General features: G+C 35.9%; 1 long non-coding RNA gene and 3 pseudogenes across 1 annotated transcript; 3 read left to right on the plus strand and 1 right to left on the minus strand.

Moving 5' to 3' along the window:
• The window catches only part of LOC122133895, a 51,774-nt pseudogene extending 49,083 nt beyond the window's left edge, over positions 1–2,691 (plus strand).
• A 4,147-nt stretch (positions 2,692–6,838) lies between these two features.
• On the minus strand, positions 6,839–14,982 carry LOC122145006 (annotated as a pseudogene).
• Positions 14,983–16,491: 1,509 nt separating this feature from the next.
• On the plus strand, positions 16,492–16,838 carry LOC122145000. The gene is made up of 2 exons (XR_006160027.1): positions 16,492–16,705; positions 16,784–16,838. It is a non-coding gene; the product is annotated as an uncharacterized LOC122145000 (long non-coding RNA).
• Positions 16,839–18,394: 1,556 nt separating this feature from the next.
• Positions 18,395–22,368, plus strand: LOC122145007 (annotated as a pseudogene).
• Positions 22,369–22,643: the final 275 nt, after the last annotated feature.

The raw sequence follows: 22,643 nt of genomic DNA on the forward strand, positions 1-22,643 counted from the left end.
AATCAGACATTATCTGGAAAATAATATCAGGGGAAAAATATTTTTAACCTACTGTTAACAATGTATAAACCACAATAAAACAAAACAATAAAAAAAAAGATGTCAATCAGTGTTATTTTAGTATTATTAATGTACTATTATAATATTTTATCTTTATAATTTAGGCTATTTTTATATGTGCAGTTTTCATTTGAATTGAATTTTAATACTTTTTTAAGTTTTGTTATGTGCTTTATTAGTTTCTTTTTCAGATTTATTTGTTTGTTTATGTATTTATTTATAGCTTAACTAGTTTTTACTAGAATTTAACTAGTGGACAAGGCAACATTTTTAATTCTTTAAAGTGTTAAATTCCTTTTTTCATCTATTTAATTTCAGCGTTTTAGTTAACAAAAATGATTTTTTAAAATAGTTTTAGGGGTTAACAATACTACTCTGCCGTCAGTTAGAACAATTGATTTTCCCACCAGATTGAACGCAAAATAAAATGAAATATGAAAGTTGAAGTTAATGAAAGTTTAAACAAGTTTAAAATAGGTCAAAAAAGTTTAGTTAAACTCAGTTTACATTTAACATTGCCCCTGTTCTAGTTTGAGTGTGTAGAGTGTGTAAGGTGTGTGTTGGTATACTGAGTAAATGTGTCTAGTGGTGCTGTCTTTTGGATATGGAAGTCGCTTTTAAATGTTCGTCCTGTAGTATTGATATGTGGTACCTCCATACATAGACCGTATCCTCCCTAATCCATGTTCTCAGGTTCCCTGTTGTTCTTGCATGTCCACTAACCACCGTCTGCATGAGCCTTGTGTTCACGACTGAGCTGCTGTTGATCGCATGACACAGCACAGCTCTTCATCATGGAGCGTGTCTGAATGCTGCACTGTGTTGGGGCTGGATGGTTCAGTTGCAGATATACCCCGACTTCCTCCCCTCCACCCTCCCCCTGATGACATAACCCAGTGTTTGGCGAGGCTTCTCCGCCTCCACCCCAAACCAGCCGGCCTCCGCAGTCGATTTGAAGAGAAGAGGCAGCTTGTTGGTGCAGTACAGTGACCCCTATGCCGATGGAGACCCTCAGTGGGCCCCCAAGTCCTACATTGAGAAAGGTTGAGGTGTTTTTAAACATCATCAGGTACGGAGTACTACTTAGTGTGGTTATTTCATTTTATTTTATTGGACAAGGTAATTATATCATATGGTTTTTATATTTTTTATTATTTATTATTTTTTTTATTAGTGTTGTTGTTTGCTATTTAACATTGTGTCATAATATTGATTTTATATGTGTTAACATTTATTCCTTAAATTACATTTTATATGCACACAGTACACAATTTTGTATACACATTATAATTAAAATGTTATAATTATGTTTGTTTTTAACATTTGGTAGCATTCTATTTATATTTTATTACCTTGTACAAACATGTATACATAACATTGTTATTTTATTTACATAACTATTTAGAGTTTTAGTTTTATTGATAGTTAAAATCCTAGTAATTAAAAGTATTACATTTGGATATTTGACATTTTGTGTATTTATTATATAAATGTCATTTAGTTTATTAACACATTTCTTTTTGATGTATTGAAACTTTTACCAGATATTTTGATTATAATTAAAATGTATCCATCAGTCTTTAGTTATTATGTATTGTATTAGGATTTTTAATTATGATTGATCTCATTTGATTCTGATTATGTAATTACATATGATTCGTTTTTATACATGGAACTTCGTATTAACTGAAAAATTATTAAGTATATATACCAATTACTTCTTATTAGTAGTTGACATGAATATGTATTAACATGGTAATTATAAACATCTATAGTGACTGAAAGTACTTACCAGGGAATTTAGATAATATGAATATGTTTTTAGTATTAAGTTATTTATTTGTGCCAGTGTATTTACTAGCATGAAACTATGGTTTTGCAGTGATATTATGATATGTAGAATCATAACTATTTCAGTATGATAAATACTTTTGAGAAGTGACAGTTGACGGTATAACTCAAGGATATGTACTACTTACTACTACAAATATATCAAATCCCCCCGGAAAAATTGGTTTTGGCAATTATTCCTAGCTATAGGTATGCTTTTACTATTATAGATGGTCGGTCCATATTTTTATAATATAAGTGGTAGCAGTCCCCCCCTCCCACCACGTAACACGGAATTTAGTACACACATAACATACTCTTAAGTCCTAACCACCGGGAGGTAACTCGCACAATCCACGCACAACATGTGCATATCAGCAATAACTCAATAATAGCAACGAAAAGAGGAATAGTTAACATGGCTATTAACTAAAATGGACGTTAATAATTATAATTACGCGCGGGAGTGAACAGAGTGTCTTTCATCATATGTTGCCTAAGAACAACTTTAATCTAGTGGCAGTCTGAGTGGCTTATATTTCCCATGACTTCATCTTTGCAGTGGTTGCCATCTACGAAACACCAAGGATAAAGATGATGAACTGAGCTTCATGGAAGGAGCCATTAATCTACATCATCAAGAAGAATGACGACGGCGGGTTCGAGGGCGTTCTGGCTGCGGCGTCACTGGGGTCTGGTTCTGAGGGAAACTACGTGGAGTCCAGCATGCACTACCGCCGACTGAAGAGAGCGGAGCTCCGAATCACACATCAGATCAAGCTCAACCAATCAGATCTTTGAGCACTGGTATCAATGCTTGTTTTCCTCACAACGGAGAATCATGAAAAAACTTTACTTTGTGGGAATGGGTGGATGTGGGCAAAACGCGGATGACCGACGACTTTGTGGAGGAAGTCAGTGTACATAAAATCAAAGTTAGCCTGTGGGTGTCTGTAGTGAATGTCAAAACAACACGTGAACATGTAAAGTAGATGATTGTCTGCTTTTTGACATTTTCCAACTAAAGAGTCGGAACCAGTTATTTTGATTTCCTTCACCTCGGCACCGCTCTCCTTTCACATTTGTTTTGGATTAAAAAAATCACTCATCTTATGAACTAATTCATGTTAGTGTTTTATCTTAAAACACCACGTCATTGCCCCAAAGTGTATCGAAACTTTAACATAAAGCAATGCAACCAAATTGAAATATGTTTTGTAACCAACGTTTAAGTCCGTCTTCTGCCATTCAATCTTTTATTATTATGCAGTACCACATGTTGTGTTTTTTTTTTTTGTGTTTTTTATATAGGGCATTGTGAAGGGTTTAGTTTTATATATATATAAAATTATTATATTTGGGTAATAAATGCAAAGCACAGAACCTTTTTTTTCCTCTTTTTTTCCCTTAGACTCAAATTCTCTCCTTCATTTAAATTTTTTTTTTTAGTTAATGCCACAATGACTAAAGCATTTGCTACAATGAACAAACATGAATTCTGTGTAGATAGCTTTGATATTTAGTCTGTAAAGTATCTAAAGGTCTCTAATCATCACAAATCACAGTTCTTTACAATGCGTGGACTCATTTCTTTAGACTACCCAATACTGTGGTTGGCGCATTGAACAATGAACTGAGGAGCATCACAATCACAGTCCTGAGATCTGAACTAGTTACTCAACTTGGGTCTGGCATTAATTCCGCCTTTTGTTAATTTTTCATCTAGTTTTCATTCTCTGAGTTTGTTTTAGGAGGCTTACTGTCTGACGACTGATTACAGAGATGTCATGAATCTACAGCCTACCGTTCTCAGTCATTTCCAGAGGGTGTTCAAAGCTAATGCCTTCAGACTTGTTTTTGTCATACTGAAACATTTGAAGTGTTTCCAACTGAACTCCCATCTGCGCTGAAGCTCGACTCGGCTTCAGAAGTTGTATTTAATAATATGTTAAGTGAAATTTAATTGTACAGTCTTTTATAATAAATCATTCTATGTAAAATGTGTGTCTGTTAATTACAACATTTTTGGGCCAGTGTACCAAGATGGGAAAGAAAGAGTCAAAAACCGGAGGGTTTACATTTTAAAAAAAATATTTTTTTTGTTTTTTTAAGTTTGAGTAAATAGCCAGTGAGGTTTTAAGGCCTCGGTTGTTATTTAGCACTTGATACAAAGTACATTGAAAAAGAACAAAGACGTAGTGGTGGACGGATGTTTCAGCGAGCATCTGTAACCGATCCACATAGACCCACACGTGACGGTAGTCAATCATCCGCCATCTGTGGCGACTCATTGAATTACAATGATTTCAACAGAGTTTTCTGCTTCTGTACCAGTAGACGCATGCTCACGCGAGGTTAACGGGAGGTCAGGGCTCTGGCGTGTTAGGGCTATACAGTGACCATGTAAATGGTTTCTGTGATGATCTCTGAAGCCCCGGCGTCCGTGCTCTGGTCTCCCAGCAGGGAACCTGCAGAGGTGGAGCTGCTGAGGGGTGTGGAGCCTCGGCGTCCAGGCTCACTTGTCCCCTGCGCAGCACGCAGCTCGGTCACTGGATGAGCGCGGTCTCGCGCTCGTCCGACTGCTGCAGCTGGCTGATCTGACCCAATGGGCCTCGGGCAGTAGTGTTTGGGCGAGGTAGTTAGTCTGGTTCCACACCGTCACTCGTGTGTGTGTGTGGTTGTGAAAACACAGATGAGGGATAGCTGTTCACAGATACTTACAGAACTTCTGTAATGATTCTTTAACTATTCTAATGGGATGAAGCAACAAGAAACATATCAAAGAACTTGTCCCAGGTCATATTTCCTGAGGAGGACTATGAGTGACAACTTACATAGAAAAGGAAGGAATAGGTTTTCCATATTAATTGTGACCCTGGAGCATCACAACCAGTCTTAAGGCGCTGGGGTAGATTTGTAGCAATACCTCAACATACATTGGCTGGTCACACAATTAGTGATTTTTCGGTTTACTTTACATTTAGTCATTTAGCAGAACGCTGGTTTATCCAAAGGGACTTACAAGGAGGACAAAGGAAGGGCAATCAAAAGCAAACAAAGAGCAATGATATACAAGTGCTGTATCTTTTACAAACCAACAATCATTAGAATATTAAGTAAAGATCATGTTCAGTTAAGATAGTTTTGTACATTTCGCTACCATAAATACAGCAAAACTTAATTCTTGATTAGTAATATGCAGTTACTAGAACTTCATTTGGACAACTTTAAAGGCGATTGTTCTCAATAGGTTAGATTTTTTTTGGTTTGTTTTTTTTGTACCCCTCAGATTCTAGATTTTTAAATAAGCTGGATCTCGGTCTCGCCAAATAGGGGTCCTGAACATAAACCATACATTCAATTGAAACTTATTTATTCAAATGTATATGATATTTAGACTAATAAAGACTAGACCTATTTAAAACAACTTATGTTAAAATGCAGTTTTAAATTAAATAATTTCTTAAATAGAAAAAAAAAAAAAAATACAAATGTAAGTTAATTTATTTTTGAATGCAGTTGAAATGAAACAAATAGTAAAAGAATAGTTGGTAAAGACATATTGGAATCGGCCATTTTGAGAAAAAAAAAACTTTACGTTTGCAATATTTTCACCATAAAAAAGTTTTTTTATTTAATTTTATTAATTCTTCTGTATTCGGTTATTTGGGTGGGAGGGGGCTGAAAACAAGCCTGTTTTAATATCATAGCAAAAAAAAAAATTCCTCATTAATATAAACACCAAAAAATTTTGTAAGGTTATGCAATATACTTTATGAAAAACATTGTAGTATATTAGGCTAGCCAAATAATGAGTAAATGGTTGGTATACTATGGTTTAGGTGTAATAAAGTAGAGAAGGTGCTATATCATGTCATTTTCACACCTGCCACAATTTTCCAAAAACTCGTTTTATGGATCTTTGTCCTAAGGAAAGACCATGTTCTTCAGCTGAAAAATATCGTACATTCCTGCACAGTAGTTTCATATGACATACATTAAAGGGCGAGTTCACCAAAAATAAAATTCGGTCATTAATTACTCATCCTCAGGTCATTTCCAAACCCGTAAGAACTCCGTTCCAACTTCAGAACACAAATTAAGATAGTTTGTTGATGAACTCTGAGAGCTTTCTGACTCTCTGTAGAGAGCAAGGGGCGACTACCACGATCAAGGCACAGGAACGTAGGTAAGGAACTCGTTTAAAATAAGCCCAGGTGACATCAAGTGGTTCAAACCGTAAGTTTATGAAGCTATGAAAAATACTTTTTTTGCCACAAAGAAAAACCAAAAATGATGACTGTATATTCAACAAGTCCCCTTCTCTTCTCCTCCGCGCTCACCCGAGCGCCATTTTAAAAAAGTACCATGGATGCATGTGCGTGCTTTCCTCCTGAAATGTTAAACAAGGCACACATGCGTGGGAAACGACATGAGGGTTAGTAATTAATGACAGAATTTTTCAATTTTGGGTGAACTGTTCCCCTTGAAATATGGAGCCCCTCCCTGACTTGATTTACACTTTATGCTATCGTTGTATATAATGTAAAATGTATCTGACATTCTTCCATGAAGTCCGTCTGATACAACATAGGCTGCAAAATTATTAATCACATTGAAAATAAAAGTTTAATGTTGACATAACTATGTGTGTGTGTAGACCGGTGTATAATTATTTATGTATATATAAATACCCATACATGTTGATAATCACTGAAAATATGTTCGACTTATACATATTATATTAATATATTAAATTATATACAAGTATAAATATATATACACATACAAAATTTTTTAGATGCATCACTATTTGTAGTGTGTGGTATTATAATATATACACAGTAATACACACAGATATATGTAAACCTCAACTTTTATTTTGAATTGGAATGTAACTAATCGCTTTGTAGCCTTAAATTCGAGACAAATCCGTCTCAAGCAATCTTCAGGCCATACCGCCAGGCTCGGTCCACATCTCCAGCAAAGCTGAAGCTGCCTCATTATCATCGGCGATGCAGCTCGAGAAACGAAATAGTGCAATCAGTGTGAGTATTGGGTTGAAGAAGACTCTAAAAAAACACAGATTGTGTTCGAGTTACGCTTATAGCTGTAATACACCAAGTCAAACACAGGACCCCATTCTCCTGAATCTACTTGAAGGATGTGCACAACATATGAGAGCACAGATGTGTTTGGCTGTCATATACCTGTTGACCAGTTTAACGAAACCGGACCGGTGGCCATACCCTTTTTGAGATCGGCAGCGGACGCCCTTCAAGCCCCAGGAGGTCTTGCACTGGAAGTGAAGTCCAGAATGTCATCCACGAGCCGTAAAAACACAACCACAACTGACACTATTCTTACAACATCATAATTTAAGCTAAAACAATGGTAAACTTTAATGAAATGCTTACACAATTATGGTTGTGTAGTAAACAGAACGGCAATCGAGTCCAGTCCCTGAAATGTTTGAAATGTCTTTACATAAGTATTTTTTTTTTTAAAAAATTTAGTGTTGCTATGTGAATAAATGACACACTGATGCTTTCCCTAGAAGAACCAGTGATGAAGTCTCCACTGCTGAAGAGTTGTTATAGAGTCATTATTTTCCGACATTTGTAACTGCTAACAAAAAGAGCGTAAACCACAAGCAACAGCTACAACTTTATGATTTTTGATAGTACCGGCAAACTGAATCTGCCTCTCAAACTGCTCGCAGCACAGAACTAGTTCTTTTTTGTGGCTTACTGTGCGTAGAACGGGTCACATACATACAAAACTGTGTCAAAATATAGAGTATTCATAGGCTTAGAAAAACACAGTTAATTCTTACGCGAGAGCAAAAACCGCTGAGAAAGAAAATGCATAGTTTTGTTGTCGTGTGGATCTGTGCATAGGGTCTTAAAATGACAGCAGTCTGATGCGTTGTTTGTCCTTAATCTTTAAATTTTTTTTTTTTTTTTTTTTTTTTTTTTTAAAAATTTTTATAATGTTAATCAAAAACCAAAAGGGGAAAAAAAAAAAAAAAAAAGCTGTTCTTCACTAAATAACTTTTGTTGAATACTACTGTTAAAGCTACCTTTTCTAATCTTTATTTTATTTATTTGTGCTAGTAACTGCTTAGAATGTTCTTTCTTATTTTAATGCTGACTATTAATATTTAAAAAAAAAAAATTAATTTCTTTGTATTGTTTAGTAAAGAAAAGTTTATAAATTGGCAATGTACACAAGCAACATTCATAGCGTGCTAGGGCTGGGCGATATATCTAAAAAAAAAAAAATCCCAGATTTTTTTCTCACCAAAAATTCGCTTAATACATGTAAATCGATTTTTTTTGCCCCCTACAATATTCAAATGACAAAGAATTGATCAAAACAAGTTTTATATATATTCCCTTATTTTATTATTTACCAGTCAAATTTTATAACTAAAAGATGAGTGAAAAAAAAAAAAAAAAAAGAAGTAATGGTTAGTTACCTTTCAGGCTGAAGAAACACTTATATTTAGTTATTGATTTTTTTTATTTAATATATAGCCCATCATTCAATCTACAACCCATCCACTCGGCGTAAGAGCTGTTAATATTAAAACGAGGGGCAACTACAGTGAGTCATTTTTTTCTTATATAAATTAGTTGTAAATAGAGCAGACACCTACAATCGATCGTAGAGTTTGTTGTTGGTGAGCCGCGACAACGCAGCATTGCTGCAGGCTGCTTTTTGGCGGAATGCGCTAAAGCTTTGTGCTTGCGTCTTATTGTTCATTTTGTAGGCCAAACATCTCGCTCACTCGGGCAGCAGAGTATGTGGAGTGGAGTGGAGCTGCAAACTATTTTCCCCTCCACGCTTCGGAAAGATGCACAATCACTCCGCGCTCACTGATACCATGAAACACAGCTCGCCCTCGCTCCGTGGCTAACGTGATTGTAGTATGTTTTGAAAATGGCTATGTTCATCACGTAAGCTCTATATTAAAATAAAAAGTAAAACATACAGTAAGGTGTTCAAAGGGGATTAGGCTATTGGTGTGCAAACTTTTTTTTTCTCACCACATGCCAAACGAATAACATTGTCAGCATTAAAAGGGTATAATTGCTGCTTTTCTGCTGTGCGAAATTTTGTGTGTGATGAAAAATAGCATTTCATTTTGGCCAGTTATTTTTATCTACAGATCGATGCATTGCTTTACCGATTTCAAAAATCAGATAAAGATGAAGTATAGTTAGATTACATTTGTTTGAGCAAGTGCATTCTTGGCGAAGCCGCATTGTGGGTGTAATTTGCTGTATCTATTTAAATCAGGCGTTAAGCCGAAAATATTCAGTAAAAGGAACAGACAAACTCCCTTGAGAACCAGCCTGTAACTTCCCCGCTCGGTTACCGCTGTCATTATAATCTTCTGATTTGAGAGATCCATCTGTATCAAGCTATCGGCTAAATATGTTTAACAGGGAATTTTTAAGCTAAATATGCAGTTATATTACGAGCTGTTTTGGCATGGAATTGTACCTTTGTGGATGAGGCGTTGCTGGGAGCGGTGAAAACCCACGACGCTCCGACTTTTAAAACTCCGCTCCTCGCTCCAGTCAAAATCACACCGGCCTCTACTCCCGCGCCATCGAGAAACATACTCTGCTCGGCAGCATGTCTCTATGACAAACGCGCGGGGGAGGGTTGAGCTCAATCGGAACTACGGAGCCCTGAGTGGAGCATGCGGTGGATGTTACACAAGAAAACCGATTTCTTTCCAACAAACCGATATGAACTGCCACATTCGAGTTAATCGATAAAATCGATTTATCCGCCCAGCCCTAATACGTGCTTCATAAATATGAATTACAAAAATATATAAAGTAATAGTGATGATATTTAAATAATAGAATAATACTCCTATAATACACACACATGAAAAATGATAGAGCTGTACATAAATAAAAAATCCAAGAGAAATTATTCACACATACATCAGAAAATTACCTGGAATGCAATTCCAACATTTCGTCCATACTGATAGGCAATCTCATGCACCTCGGGATCAGAATTCACCAATATTGACACCTACAATTCAGAGGAAATAACACTGGTGTTTAACTTCTTTTTCAGCTCTGAACTTCATCAGATTATTAAGACAGAATCATTACATACTGCTTTACAACTGTTCGCAATGAGAGACTTCGCAGTCTTCTTGAAGGTTTTCTCAAGGTAGTGCTTGATCTCTCGTTTTCATTCTCTTTAGCCCCCAGCTGCATGAATTCACCTGGAATTCAGCAATGAAAAATATATAAGAAAAAAAAAAATAAACCGTTCCACCCTTTATAAAACAAAAATGGCATCATGAATCCAAATCCAGACGGGGCTTACCTCGCACAAGGGTCTTCTATGACTTGTGACAGCACAGACACTAATGGCAGTGGTTCCCAATACGTGCTAATGCCATGGATGCGCTGACAGAATGAAATCTCCAGCCAGGATAGCCTAACAGTTCCAGATAAAAAACATAATATTAATGTGCTTTGCTTATTTTCAAATCACTAACCAAAAATACATCAGATTTCACACTGAACATCAACAGGGTTTCTGGAAAGTTTTTATGAAAGCAAATCTTAAAAAGACCTTTACATGACCAAGTCATTCAATGGAACACAGTGTGTCAATATATTCTCTAAATGTAAATGTATTATATTACAAATGTTTCAAGTTTTAAAATACAACTTGCAACATTACTATGAATAATTAAAAAAAAAAAAAACTTTTTGCAGCAATTACAGCCTGGCAGACCTCAGGCATTCTAGCTGTTAATTTCTCAAAGTAATCTAATGAGATTGCACCCCATGCTTCCTAGGGCATCTCCCACAAGATGGATTGGGCTTCCCTCCGGACCCACGTTCAAGCTGCTTCCACAACAGCTCAATAGGGTTCAGATCCGGAGACTGTGCTGGCCTCCATTACAGTCAGAATTCAGGCCCCAATCAAGTGTTGTCCACAGGGTATGGTATGGCGTTGTAAAAACTTGTGATAGCTTTCCTTCCTCAAGGTCTCTTCCACTCTAAATCTCCTCTTTACCACCCTCCAGACCCTCACGCTGCCTCCACCATGCTTGACTGAAGGTATTAAGCACTGTTCTAGCATCTTTTCATTTGTTCTCATGCGTCTCGCGAAATGTTCTTCTGTTTGATCCGAGGACTCATCGGTCCACAACACCTTCTTCCAGTCTTCCAGTGTCTGTGCTCTTCTGCACATCTCAGTCTTTTGTTTTTATTGGCCAGTCTGAGATATGGCTTTTGCTTGGCAATTCTGTCATGAAGTCCAGCATCCTGAAGTCGCCTCGCCACTGTTGATGCGGACACTGGTGTTTGATGGGTATCATTTAGTGCAGCTGGCAGTTGAGGACCTGTGAGGTGTCTGTCATAAAAACTACACACTCTCAGATATTTGTCTTCTGCACAATTGTGCATCAGGGCCTCCCACTCCTTTTTCTGTCCCTTTTAGAGTCAGTTTGTGCTGCTCTCTGAAGGGACTAGTTAACAGAATGATAAGAAATCTTAAGTTTCCTCACAATTTCTCGCATTGAGTAACCTTCCTTTCTAAGGACAACAGACTGACGGATCTCTAATGAAAGTTCTTTCTTTCTGGCCATTTTGAGCCTGTAAACAAATAAACAACTGCTGATGTTCAGATACTAAACTAACCTAAAGAATGCCATGTTCCCTTGCTTGCTCCATTAGTACAACGGTTCTCAGCTGTGCAACACAATTGCAAAAGGGTTTTCTCATAATCAATTAGCCTTATAAAATGATTAACTTGAATTAGCAGCCATACCAGCAGATTGGATCAAGGACTGACAACTGTTAATAAGGGGCCTCTATGCAAAAGGTTTAGTCATTCTTTAAAAAATTATCTGATTAATTTGAATTGTTAATTAAAAGGATATAAAATTGTTTGTGATTTGCATTGACAATGTACAAGTGACCAAATTAGAGTTAACCGTTTTTTTTTGGGCATCTCCTCTTGGTGTCTCTCCATATCATGTAATGCGTTGTTTCCTCTTCTTTGTCCATCCGCGGCCACAATGAATGGCGCTGTTTTATTTTTCAAATGAAAGCTAAATACATGTAGAAACAGTGCATCCTTGTGTGGGCGGATGACACAGGAAGAGCATACACAGCCACCACAGTGATATGGAGAGACACAGAAGACTGTTGACAAAGGAATTAGTGAATAAAGTCGCTAAAAGTATTTTGTTGCTTTCTTCTTTCTTCTTCGCTTACAAAAAGTGTTCTCGTCACTTCAACCCCAGACTGCACTCCTGATGCGAGATAGAGTATTCTGATGACGAACTTTTATATCTTTCCTGGACCTTGACACTGATATTTACTTGGCAGTCTATGGGACAGTCTCAAGCCTCCAGGTTTTCATCCAAAATATCTTCAATTGTGTTCCAAAGATGAACAGAGCTTTTTACGTGGGTTTGGAACAACATGGGGTAAGTGATTAATGACAAAATTTTCATTTTGAGGTGGAGTAACCCTTTAACAAAATTCTAATGGCATAACTTTTAGGAATTTAATACTTTCTGCTTTGATTTAAGACCTTAATTTTTGAAAGGGCAAATTAAGATTTTATAAGACCCAAAAACCCTAAAAATCTATTTTTATGATCAGATGGGTTACTTCCACTTTTCTCTCTCCCCAGACTTTATTAATGGTGTTTTGGCCCACGCCTTGTGTCCGAATCATCACCGACGCCGGCCATGCACCAGACTGGCCGTAGTGGATCATCTCAGAGATCATAGCGATGGAGCCGCCAAGTACGGCAGCAGAGCCCCTGAGGGACATCAGGATCTGCTTTATTAACACTGACTGATGCATCACATTACACACACACAACACACACACAGCGCTTTTGAAGTGCTTTTCACCCCTCTTTATTGCCGTGATCGTTACAAGCTCAAGCCATCAGGATTACAATCATCGGTCGTAAAAGCTTTTCCCTTTCCATCAAAGTAATAATCACACAGCGCGTGTCAGCTCTGCCTTAGAGATCGAGCAGCTGCTGAACGGGAAGTTCAAAAGGTCAGCTTCGCTATTGCAGTAGTTTGCTTTATAAAAGGAATAAAATGCTATAAAACTTAGCACTGGGTAAGTGCTCTTGATTTACCTTTTTTATGTCTTCGTGATAAATTTTTGCAAATCTTTTTGTGCTAGTGAGAAAGGATCTTTTTAGCTTTGCATCACTGCATATACTGCAACAGACTCGCGGTGTTGTTGTACAGACATCTATTCCCGCGCCTGGAACACAAACATGTAAGTACCTTAATAAACACATGAAACATTTGGGTAACACTTTATTTTATAAGGTGTCCTTGTTACACGTTACATGTACTTGCTATAATAATTACAATTAATTATACATAATTACATCCAAGTAACCCTAAACCAAACCTTATTCCTAACCTTATAGTATATACATGTAGTTAATTAATATTACGTAAAACTTAAGTGTATAATTATCACACTGGAACAAGGACACCTTAAGATAAAGTGTAACCAAAACTTGTTTTAAGTAAACAATAAATAAACAATAAAATTAAAAAAGAAATTACTTCAAACAGTATGAATGTGTGCATAAGAGAGATGCAGGGCTTGCTGACACACTTGACACTCTGGTGTATTTTATCATTTTGAAAGTGAAAGTCAATTTCAAAATCTGAGTATATATATATATATATATATATATATATATATATATATATATATATATATATATATATATATATATATATATATATAAATAAAAGTACAGTCATATAAATATACCACATAATATTGTGAAAATCATTCTAATGCTGATTTGCTGTTCAAAAACAGTTGTGCTTAATATTTGTGGATACTGTGATCCGTTTTATTTATGATTCTTTGATAAATAAAGTTAGAATAGAAACAACTTTTGTAATATTTTATATATTTTGTAACAATCTCTTGTAACATTTTTAATGTCCTCTTCTGTCACTTTTGATCATTTGATCTGCAAAGTTCATACTGAAAAAAAAATATTTATTTATTTCAGTTAGACTTCATTTTAAGGTGTCCTTTTGTTAGTGTGATAATTACATGTTTAAGTACTGAGTAATATTAATTAGTTACATGTAGTTACTATATGGTTAGGGTTAGGATTACTTGCATGTAATTATGCATAACTTATTGTTATTATAACAGTAAGTGCATGTAACGTGTGACGAGGACACCTAAAATAAAGTGTTACCTAATTTCTCTTTCTCAAAAAAAAAGGAAAAGACAAAGTAAACCTTAGTAACTTTTTGAACTATTGTATATAAAATTCTAAATGTTTTGTAATCAATTTAAATAATTTTCATGTAAAAACACCAAACAGCTAATGTGGCCTGCTAGAAACACCCCATTACATCTGAAACGTTGACCCCCGTAGTTATTTTTATGTAAACCCAGACACCTTCCCCATGTGACAACTTCTGCCCCGGTGTCCCCTTTCGGGCGGTATGCATACAAATTCAATGTAATAGGACTACTATATTACTTTATTAGCACATCGTGACATTGACATACCTCGGAGGCGATAGTCATATGGTTTGTTAAAATTATATACAGGACCCCTGCTGGAATAAAAAACCTGAAAACATAAATACCTAGATCACATAGATCCAAGAGTAGTGCAGTAATCCATCAAAAACGGAACACATCAGACTTCCTGTCAAGGAACTCTTCAATACCATATCTGTATCATTTAACCAGTGGAGTTTCTCATGTTCACGAGTTATTGACCTTTACGCACATTACACCATAATAATATACGAATTTCACACACTGTTACACCAACGCAACAGCTTCACACTTCTAAGGTGAACTCCGTTTATCACTGTCAGGCAGCTGTCTGTCCAGTCACTTGCTCACGCCAGGGACCTTGCATTGTTTCATCAGTGTTGTCAAGTACTGTGTCGCAGCGGTGGAGCTCTCTGTCCTTCCGCTTCCTGAAGCCGCGTGAGTGAAAACTCTTCTGCTGAACCCGCAACACCAGTCCAGCAGCACAGCCGCTCCAGTGCTGCTCCTCCAGCATCGACTCCACCGCACCGCCATGCCACTACTACCCCACCGACCGACTCTTCAGTTACCGAGCCGCCTCATGAACCGGAAGAGACCAGTCACGTGGACGTACGGCTGTTGGACTATTGGTTGGAAGAGGCCATTTTGCAGCCAGAACAAATGGATGATTTGCAGTTAGCGTGCATCGTGGGTTATGTAAAATAGGCGTGGTTTATGGCCCATTGTTTCTAAGTGGTCAGATTCGTAAGTTCTGAATAAAATAAATATACTATTATTATTATTATTATTATTATTATTAGGATTATTATTATTATTATTCAGCTACCGGCTGCATATTTCAATTTTAATTATAAATATTTACAAGTTAATAAAATGGCAACCCATTTTTAAAAAATCAAACAAAACGTCTACCGGTTATAAAATAGGCGTGGTATAGTGGCCCATAACTCGTCTCTCTACTCAGTCAGATTCATAAATAATCACTATCATTATTATTGTTAGTTGTTGCTGTCGTCGTCAGTTACCAACAATTTAGTTATATGTTAATAAATAATATTTAAAAAAAAAAAAAAAAAAGAAAAAGTGTAAGGGTTATACAATAGGCGCGCAGCTATCGTGGTCCATAATTGTCTCTAATTAGTCAGATTCATAAAAAATCTAAATGTTTTAATTATTATTATTGTTGCTGTTGTTGTTGTTCACCACATGTTAACTGTTGTCGTCGTCGTCGTCGTCGTCGTCGTCATCAAAGTTAGTTTTGACTTCAGTTATAAATAGTTATACGTTAATAAATTTTAATAATAAAAAAAAATCGATAAAATTAGAGTTGCAAATAGGCGTGTTTGGTAGTGTCCATTACTTTCTCTTATTGGCTCTGATTCATTTTAAATAATTATAAATAATTGTAGAAGTTACATGTTAATAAGTAATATTATAAAATAAAAAATGTTAATAAAATAATTAAATACAAACATATTATCATAAACATAGTAAAAAATATTTATATATATTTTATATTATATTTTTTTGTATTTTTTTTTATATATTATATATTATTATTATTTTTTTTTCTTTTACAAATTATATATATATATATTATATATTATGTTAATAGATAAAATAAATTATTGCAACAATAAAATATTGATTAGTACGAAATAAGCTTTTTTTTTTTATGACTTGGGGTTGCTAGAGACAAAATGTCTAGATGAAGCTTAATGTCGGAAAAGTGGCTTGGGTAAAAGGGAAGGAAAAAAAATAAAGAACAATATATATATATATATCTCTATGTACCTGAATGCTCTAACCACATGTAATTATTAGATTTAATCAGTTTTATTTTGTAGGCACTAAAATAAATAAATAAATAAATAATAAAGAAAGAAAAGTAAACGGAGGTTCTTATGTACCTTTTGAGCCGCCGAGTGCCCCTAGTCGAACATGGAGGTATTGTTTATGTAACAAAGAACATAGTACCGATTTCTCCTTTAGTTCCAGTGTGATGAGGTTAAGCACGGGATGCAAATAGCTTTATGTTTGTGAGACTGATGTAATGACGAAACATGGTTTCACATTATTTGTATTTTTTTCGGCCGTCGCTAGCACTACATGTAGGGACGAACAAGATTTCTGTGAGAGTAAAGTTTGTAATGAACGAGAGTTTGAGCAGAATCACTTCTACACCAATGAGAAGACATATGGAGAAATACCACTGACTTTATCACATAGACTTTTAGGTAAGATTTACATTATGAGTGTAAACGTGCTGTTTTACACCCTGACTGTGACTGACTCGCTGTGTGTATATTTTACAGATGCTCTCCCTCTTGATGAGCTGGATGGTCCTGTTAGTCGTCCTGTGAGGGGGTGTGTGTTTTCAGAGTCCCGGCCCACCCCTCTGAAAGAGCCCCTGACACTGGCTGCTGCGTCACAGGTTATACACCCTCCACTAAACCCGGGGTAGTGTTGTAGTAACTGTGCTCCTCTAATTCTAAAATTAGCTGTAGCTGACAGTCACATCCAACCATTCTTTATTACTATTCTTGTTTACATTGTAAAAAAAAGTAATAAAGTCATTATTCATGCCCTTGTGAAGAAGTAATACACATCAGCATACTTTTAACAAAAGTATCATTACTGAAATAATGTACAGCAGATTAAATAAATATACTCAAGTGTGAACTAAATATACACTTAATTTCAAGTTAATTGCAATACAATGAAAAGTTATTCAAGTTTTAATTCGTATTAAATGCAGTAGCTTATTGTAGAGACCTATTAATAAACTTATGCACATGAATTTTAAGTAATCACTTAAGTTCATCATTCTTTTGTCTTAAAACATAAAGTAAACTGACAACTGAAATGGACTTGAATGTCTTTTCTATTTAAACGTTTATTATCATTATTAAAACATATAAAATATGTGAAGTTAGTGCAGTTATAAGGGCATTTAAGTATATAATTAAAAGTAAAAATCAAGTAACACGACACTTAAAATGCTAAGAACCGTGGGCTTTTTTATATATGTCTAAGTGGCCTTTAATATAATTAATATTATATTGTCTACAAAGAACAAGTTGTGTTCCATTTAAAATGTTGTTAACATTATGATGTGCACCATTCATACTAAAAAATTCACAAGAATTATAGACAACCTACTTCATTAAATCAATTGTGTAAGGGGTATTACATTTGAGTAGTACATACCATTTTCCATAGCTTATCAATTTCCTAATCGACGTGTTTTGACAAAACTGCTTTAAAACTGATTTCATGAGAAGCCATGAATTCAAATCACAAGCTTGTCGAAACGCTTGGTATTTCTGAGAGTAACATTTGGCAGTATCAAAACAATCATGGGGCCACCACAATACTTTTTGTGTAAATGTGGTTGTCCACATAGGTGTGTATTTCAGGATGTAGTTTGAGGAATAGTTTTGATCTGAATGAGTCTGTGTCATCATAGAATGAAGAAATTTGTTCTTTTTGTTCAGTGGTGGAAAACTGTTTCTCCTGGCCTCTATTCTCACGGCACACAGATACGGAGGGCCATTCAGGTAAACTGGAGTTTCAAACCGGACAGGAACGGCATAAAGCATTTCGAGACTATGTTGTTTGATTATGATCTTTATAGTTTGGGTTATTGGGCAGGACCAGCTGGGGATGGCAGAGCACATTTTCTGGGGGGAATATACAAACAGGTAAATGTTTGAAAAAAAACCCCCAAGGATGTCTCTATAATCTCTAAACTCTCATCATCTTAAGTAAATGTTTAAAGAATGTGCTCCAAACAAAAATGAAAAATAAATTTTCTCATGCTTCAGGCCAGCCCAAGATATAGTGACTGACTTCTTCAGTAGACAGTAAAGCTGAATTTTTAGCTGACCCCCCATCGTCCTTGTTTATTCTATATCTGCGAGGTAATGGAGGGTCACATTGAGGGTCAAAAAAGCAGTTACAGGACAACACCCCACAAAAGTAATCCTGTGGCTTCTTGGTGATATATTGAGGTATGTGTCCCGCCCTCTCTGTTGCTAAACCAACAATGGAATCAGAAACCTTGAGCTCCTGGCGGCTGTTTGCCTGAGGCGGGTGGCTTACAGGTATATACTGTTGTAATATAATCTCAGTTCTCTGGCACATATCAATTGTTTTGGTTGCATACGACGCCAGATAAATCACCGAAACTACAATAAACTGTAACAGCTGTTGTAGACTCTTCAGTGTGACGGTACCCATTGCCTTGCGTATTGTGAACAGCCTAAAAACATCGTCAGTGTTCCACTGAAGAAGTAAGTCATCTTAAGGCTAATCTTGATGGACTGAGAAGTGAATATGGAGTTTTTCATTTTTAGGTGAACTATTCATTTAAGCATGCAGCTGAACAGCACATATCTCAGTTTAGAAATGTGACAAGTGTTTCTGAATGAGAGGAGGCCATTACTTTCAAACCGTCCTCTCGTTTTGTTATCCAGAAAAGGTGAAAGATGGGAAGCTCCGTTTGAAAGGCTCAGGAAGACACCATATCAAGGTGAATTTTTGCTTCTGTGCTTTCACCGTATTGTTTTAAACTATTGGGTTATCTTAGAAATAAATCAATTATTTTCTTAGTTGTTATACAGTATATATCATGATGTTGTGCGCGTAGGGGTTTTTTTTTCTGGTGATGGACGGTGGCTGTGATTCGCTCCTCTGTGAGGGAGTTCCTGTGCAGTGAAGCCATGCATTTTTCTGGGGGTTCCCACAAGCAGAGCCCTCAGGTGCATAACATACCCACATGTACAACGATTTTATTATGTGTGTAAAATAATGTTTTATACACAGTCTCATATGTATGCATGCTAATTAGTGAGGTGTGAGAGAATGAATGGACATGCACCAAAAAGATTAATACTGCCGTTACCACATTCAAATTTTTGTTTGGCCTTATTTTAACCAATTGTTTTTTTTTTTTTTTTTTTTTGTCTATCTTTTGTCAGTCTGGTTGTAAGTGAGGAGCCTGTATGGAGGATCTGATCTGTTTTATAACGGCAATGTCATAAAAGAAAGAGGTAAAACTACGATCAGATGAAAAAAGTATTGTAAATGAACACTTTGTTCTTTATCAGTCTTTATCTTTATAAATCATGGCATGTGCTGTTCTCTGTGTCCCTCAGGAGCGGTTGTTTTGCGCCTGGGCCAGGTCCTGGTTTCGTATTGGGTCGATGGAGATATTAAACTCGGAACGGAGAGAGTTAGATGTCCTTAGCGGTAAAATTAACTTTAACTCAGGAGAGTAATATTTATTCTCAGGACTCACTCTCATTTGCTGTTTTTTTTTTTTTTTTGCTTAGTTTAGGACATAGTGGACTTTATAATTGAAGAGATTTGTAAATCTATGCGAGATGAATGACCCTGACAAGTATGTGGTATGTATCTCAGTGTCTCGCTTATGTTAGTTGGAATACAAAGTGTATTTTATACTTGTAATAAGGCGGCACGATTATAACAAAAATCATAATTGTCGATTATTCCCTTGAAATGGTAATTGCAATTATTAATTACGATTATCTCACAATTTGCATGAATGATGTTTATAACCATTGTTTGGATGCACTGCATGCTGTATTTTATATGAAAATAAAACCAAGCTGCTGAAAACACTATAACTGAAAAAACCTATTAGTGCTTTTCTATAGTATTAATCACGCAAATGTACATCGGGATTGGTTTCTTTCTTTAAATTATAAAAAAAAAAAGTAAAAATATTAATGGTATTATAATGTTATACTAAAAACCAAAACAATGGAAAAAACCTTAAGATAACATGTAAGAAAGAAAAAAACATATCTTAAGGGTGCCGAAATATACAAGTGGACTTTTGAACGATTAATGACGTCCATAATGTAATCCCCATTAGAAATCTGATTAATTGGTGCAGCCCTACTTTCTCACAAGCTTGACTAGTATTCCACTGTGTTCAGGTGTTTTTCTCTAGAGTGGTGAATGAAACCGCACATTTATATTGCTTCACTGGATGTCAGTTGGATTTTTGCGCCATGGTTAGTCGACTCTCTCTTTACTAGTTTAAAATATCACAGTCTGTTATATAGCAGATTGAGCTGAATAACCAAAATGTTCAACCATATGATCTGCATCTTTCACGAAGGAGTATGCAAACACAGATGAACTTCAGTCTGCTTTCTATCACCATTGACTATGGGCCCGTTCCGTTTGGATTTATGGAATCATATGACCCACGTAAGTAACTTTTCCTTTTTCCCATACTTCAAAATATTTAGTGATCCAATTTTCCTTGTAATTGTTTAATGTTTGTTGTATAACATAGCATGTGTAATATATGTATGGATCATATGTGACCCTGGACCACAAAACAAGTCTTAAAGGGATACTCCACCCCAAAATGAAAATTTTGTCATTAATCACTTACCCCCCTGTCGTTCCAAACCCGTAAAATCTCAGTTCGTCTTCGGAACACCTTTAAGATATTTTTGATGAAAACGGGCGGGAGGCTTGTGTCTGTCCCATAGGACTGCCAAGTAAATAGCAGTGTCAAGGTCAAATAAAAGGTATGAAAGTCGTCTTCAGAATACTCCATCTGCCATCAGACGTGCAGTCTGGGTTATATGAAGCGATGGGAACACTTTTGTAAGCGAAGAAAGAAAACAAAAATACGAACTTCTTTCAATAATTCCTTTGTCAGTGGTTCCTCCTGTGTCTCTCCATTCACCGTATGCTTTGTGGTATGCTCTTCTGTGTCATCCGCGCCACAAGGATGCGCTGTTTTTATTTCAAATCAACCGCTAAATACACGTAAAAAACAGTGCATCCTTGTGGCATGGGGGTAAGTGGGGGAAGTGATTAATGACAAATTTTTTCCAAAATTGAGATTCTTATACATAATTTGAAAGCTGAATATATAAACTTCGCATTGATTTATGCAAAAAAAAATCTAAATTCCGAGAGAATCCCCTTTTGAAGTTTTCCAAATGAATTCTTGGCAATGCATATTACTAATCAAAAATTAAGTTTTGATATATGTCACGGTAGGACATTTTACAAATATCTTCATGGAATATGACTTTTACTTAATATCCTATTATGATTTTTGGGCGTAAAAGTAGAAAAATCTAAAATTTTTGACCCATACAATGTTTTTTTGGCTATTGCTAAAAATTAGGGCTGGGCGATATATCTAACGATATGATCATGCGTATCTAGTCAGTAAAGCCGGTTCCCTGATTAGCGCTAAATCGCCATCACCTGCTTTCAAATGGAGCGGCATTTAATAGACAGAGCCGTAGTTTCACTGACAAGGTACGCAATATCGCTTCATTATCGAAGGTGATTCATCTGCGATAATGAACCCGATATTGCGTACCTTGTCAGTGAAATACGGGGCTCTGTCTATTACACGTAAATGCCGCTCCATTTGAAAGCAGTGTTGATGGCGATTTAGCGCTAATCAGGGAACCAGATTTTACGGACTAGATACGCATGATCATATCGTTAGATATATCGCCCAGCCCTAACTAAAAATATACCCCCAGAGACTTAAGATTGGTTCGTGGGTCACATATCTATAATTCATACAACTTTCCTTTTAAGTATAGTTCAGTACAAAATGTATTATGTATTACTGCATATTCATATTATTCTATTAAGTGAACATGAAACTGACCTACTGTACCAAAAAAAACATCCTTGCTATAGCCATTTCTAATTTTTTTTTTTTTTATAGATTTGTCCCCCACAAACATCTGATGATGAGGGCCGGTACAGTATAGGAGCTCAGGCTAATGTGGGCCTCTTCAATCTACAGAAACTTCTAGAAGCTCTGAAACCACTGCTGAACCTCGATCAGCTGCTCACAGTAAGAGCTCTTTTTATTTTCTGATTGTATTGATCTGGAATGAAACTGGTGATTCATGTATCATTTCATTTGTTCATTACAGGTGTCGGCAAACACTGAGAGAATATTCCCAAACCTACCAGCAAAGGTGAGCATGCCATTAAACTGTCCACACAGACAACTGTATTAATCTCTGAGTCATTTCTAATCTAGTTTATTTTTTTCTAATTTTGTTACAGATTCCATGAACTATTCAAAGCAAAGTTAGGCTTTCTAGGAAATCAAGAAACGGATTCATATGTGATTGCATTTTCTTCTAA

Source organism: Cyprinus carpio, unplaced genomic scaffold (genome assembly GCF_018340385.1).
Source record: "Cyprinus carpio isolate SPL01 unplaced genomic scaffold, ASM1834038v1 S000006818, whole genome shotgun sequence".
In the NCBI taxonomy this organism is placed as follows: domain Eukaryota; kingdom Metazoa; phylum Chordata; class Actinopteri; order Cypriniformes; family Cyprinidae; genus Cyprinus; species Cyprinus carpio.